This window comes from Cottoperca gobio, chromosome 1, assembly GCF_900634415.1.
Source record: "Cottoperca gobio chromosome 1, fCotGob3.1, whole genome shotgun sequence".
In the NCBI taxonomy this organism is placed as follows: Eukaryota; Metazoa; Chordata; class Actinopteri; order Perciformes; family Bovichtidae; genus Cottoperca; species Cottoperca gobio.
In genome coordinates this window covers 20386476-20390887 of record NC_041355.1, presented here as the reverse complement: position 1 = coordinate 20390887, position 4412 = coordinate 20386476, and positions in this window count along the sequence as shown.

The window sequence follows — 4412 nt, the reverse complement described above, 5'->3', positions numbered from 1 at the left end:
GAGAGTGAACCCAAAAAAATTAACGTTGTGGGCTGTAAAACCAAAACAATTATCTTACTGTGTATAGTTCTGCAGAGTAGAGCGATGATTATCTGTGAGTTCATCATTTCACATTCACATTCAATGGTGCTTGTCACAAAAGTCGTGACTTTTTGGTGAAAATTGCAGAGGATAGGTCATTTGAGTAATTCGTGTACATCCAATGACTTTGAAAATTTGGGGGGTCTGGTTCTGCCGGGTCTGTTTTGTTCGGTGCTCCCATCGGACTCTGGCCAGTATGACTTGGCCTTGTTTCCTCTTGCTGCTCGCAGTCACTGGTGCTTCCGGGCGGGGTTTTCCAAAGGCACATGTACATGTAGTCACCTCGGCCTCACAGCCAGTTCCAAGGGCTGACCGACCTGACATTGGGGTAAGCTCGCGGCGGATGAGTTTTCTTAATATTTTCCTCTGGTAATATAAAGACATTCAAAGACAAATCAACATATAATAAAGGCAAACTATGCCCTACAAGACTTGCTTAAATTGACCCTAAAATAATGAAAGCTAAACACTACGTTTTAGTGTCGGACATTTTTGAAACAAATCTGTGAGACAGAAGTAACTTTGGCATCTTGAGAAACTGAAAAAAAGTACCTGACTCCTTTTCATTTCTGGGAACAGATAAGAAAAGTGCAGATGAGGGTAATTTGGGCCTGGATGGCTTTCTGGTACAGTCTGTCCACGCTGTTGTGGAGTTATCAGACCTGAGAAAAATCTGTATACAACATGAATGAAAGTAGAGTGCGTCTGTCTTTGACACTCTTTACTTTCTATTCTAGTCAAACCACAGATTAACAATGTTGTGTTCAATCAAAAATGTAATTATAAAAAAAAAAAAATTCTGACTTTCAAAAGATTCACCTTCAGAGGAGTCATTTACGGAAGAGATTTAAATAAAAAAATAATCTTTGGACTAATGATGCCACATTATGCATTTAAATGACTTTTTAGCAGCCCGTACTTATTTCAAAGTTGAATATTTCAAAGGTGTGATTCCCATGTATACTTTTATGTTTGGTGTGAAACGATTAATTCTGATAAGACATTGCTTTTCTATAATGTCGTGACATTGAGACATCATTCGGACAACCATTTGACCCAGGCGATGACAAACAATGTCAAAACTTGCCTTACCTGAGGTGAAATTAATAAAAATGGACAGTTGGATGGAGTTTGGCGGATGGAAAGATAGCAAGCATTCTGTTAAATGCACAAAGAGAACATCCAGGTCAACGGGGCAGCGTGGCTATATCTCAGGTCAATAGGTTGTTTCAGAAGTAGCAGGCCGGCAGATAAGGAATAAGATGGGAGGAGAAATGGGCATTGGAGCGCAAACTGTAATAGCTGTCTGCTCCGGCCTGATGAGGTGGCTGGGGAATAGAGCCCAAGGATTCCTGAGTGTGTGGGTGAAAGTGTGTGTGTGCATGTTGACTGATGGGGTGGCAAGGGATAAGAAGGCAAAGGAGGAAGAAGAGTGCGTCCAGTTTGTACACGTGTGTCTGCATGGGCGTGCCGTGTAATGCGTGTGGGAATGGCGGGGTGTGTATGTCTGATGAGGTGGACATGGTAAAAGGTGATAGGGCCGGGCTGTGTAAATGATGGCTGATGGGGTCTCTTGAAAGTCTATTTAGCCAGAGTAATGAAGTGCGTCTGCCAGGGGAAGAATATGAGAGACAGGCTTGGAGGCTCAGACAGACAGCTAGGTCACCTCACTCAACCTTGTATGGAGAGAAGAGGAGAAATGGACAAGATGATTCAGTTGTAATGACTCTTATTCTCTCTGTCTGCCATGGAGGCGCCTTGAAGGACAAACAGATCAGGTCAACTCACAGCCATTGATAGAATGTCAGTCTCCACCTGTAGGTCGTCTGGCTGGCCCTTCCAAGTAAACATGTCTGTCTATTCTTTCTTTCTTAGTAGCACTTGAGCTGGGTATCTGGAAACCTTTCTAATTTCAAACTGCATTTTTTCTTTTGGCAAAGTAAACAAAGTACTTCATTAGTAATGCTTTGTACAGTTTGACATATTTTGTTGAATAACATTTGTGTACTCTATTCCTCATGTTTCAGTATCCGAAAAAAACTATTTTGGTACAAGAGCTCAGGTATTGTACTGGCACCCATATTAAGAAATAATGCAATGCCTAGCACTAGGCGGCCAATATATCTCAGTTTGTAAGGTGGCAAGGTAATAAGAGCGTAACATTTTGGTAACAATAAGGTAATAATAGATATTTTGTTACTTTCCGATCTGGCCTATCACTTCACATAGCGATAGGCTACTTTTCATAGAAAGTAGGCTTAGGCAGGGTTGGATTTATTCTTTTATTATTCTTCACATAACTACTTATGATAATGTTCGTATGTACAAACGAGTGCAACACTATGAATGCCTTCTGAAAGTGTCACAATTTGAACGATTATTGCATCTTACCCCTCTTTAAAAGGCAGGCTTTTCACCCCGTCTTCAAGTGTGTCGGTTCAGAACAGCTATTAAGACTTCTCGATCAGGGTAATATGGTAACCTTAGCGCAAGAACATCAGTCTCATACTGGGCAAAGGTAAGGACTGGAGATCACAGGAACAACATGAGAATAGCAGGGTAATGATCAGATAACCTGCTCACAATAGTCGGGTTATGTCAGGGTTATAATGTCGATAATAATGAGATAAAATGACCATAAAGTCTTATTAGATGAATAACTGGGACATTATTGTCATTTTGATGAAACCAGCTTAATCGAGGAATACTATAGTATTACCCTGTTGGTACCAAGATATTACCCTCGTATATCTTATACCTTTTACCAACAGGTCCCCTTGTTTTTCCAAAGCCTAACCAAACTGTGACCTCTTTCTTTCTTTTTTCAATATATGCTGGGTTGTTTCTGGGTGAGATTTTAATCAGAACTCCAAAGGCCATTCATTCACGAAGGCAACCACTGGATCAGTCACATGCACCAGTCACATGTATCCATGCTCCTAAAAAGAAGGCTATCTTGTGATAGAGGCAAACAGATCTTCTCTGTTTCTAGGCTGTCAAGTGAGGGAATACTGTGTCTCCCCAATGACCCCAGTAGATCCAGACTCCAGCCTTCTTCTTCTTCTTCTTCTTCTTCTTCTTCTTCTTCTTCTTCTTCTTCTTCTTCTTCTTCTTCTTCTTCTTCTTCTTGTGTTTGTAAACCTGTGCCATTCCAAGTAAAGCTCACACTGGAGGAAAGGGTTGGGATTAGGATGTAGGGGGATGGTGATCAGTGATTTTTGAAGGAAATGGAAAGAAGGCTAGAGTGACAGGCACCATGAAAGTTTTTTGGGGAGCTATTGAGGTCAGGGAATGAGGAAAGTAGAGCAAAACCATGGTGATTACATCTTGAAAGTCCATGGCTTTTGGGATAACTGATTGTCTTTTCATGAAAATGAATGTGCTAAAAACAACAGGGAAAGCAGTGGATGTGCTCCATGAGGAGTTTGAGCAATAAGCAGGTTCTAGCTTTGATTGGACAAATGGTTCACAGGTTTTGGCTGTGAACATTTTTCATGTATGTCTCCTCTGACCGTAACAAAGGAGAAGCTTTAATCCAAGTTTACAAAGTTACTTTTATACATGCTAGCGGCATGGCTCCTAGGATGGCAATGTCTCGCGATTAGTAGGTCCATGACTTTGGTTTAGACTGAAAATTTTAAACATCTATAAAATGGTTTTCTGAAAAAAAAAGTACCCGACTCCTTTTAAAGGATGAACCTTACAGACTTTTCTTGATAACCTGAATTTTCCTGTCGTTCCACCAGCTAATCGATATTTTATGACGTTAAAGTAAATGTCTTAAAAACTAATCAATGGATTGCCATGACATTTGGTGTATACATTATTGGTCCCCAGAGGATTACTCCTAAAAAGTTTGGTGAGCCCCTGTTCCTCTATGCTGTATTCGTCAACGTTTTGAACTGGCACACAAGTTTGTACAGACTTTCATGGTTGCCAGATGATGTATGTGAAGAGTTTGGTGGACTTTTCATCTAGCGTTCACATTTGTATTTATCTTAAATGTCTTGACAAACATTAGATATTTGGTACAACCATTCATGTCCACCTCAAGATAAATTTTAACAGATTTGTTGATCTCTAACTTTTCATCTACAGCCACCATGTCTAATGTATCCAATACTTTGTTTTTTGGTGTTTAGTGCTAATTGGCAAATGTTAGTATTCTAGCATGCTAAACTAAGATCATGAACCGGTAAACAATTACATATGCTTAGCCTGTTCCTTGTGAGCATATTGGCAAGCTAACATTAGCATGTAGGCTTAGTCTTGTTTTCTGATCACTTACATGATATTATTCCCCAAGTGAACACAACAAAACACACATTAGA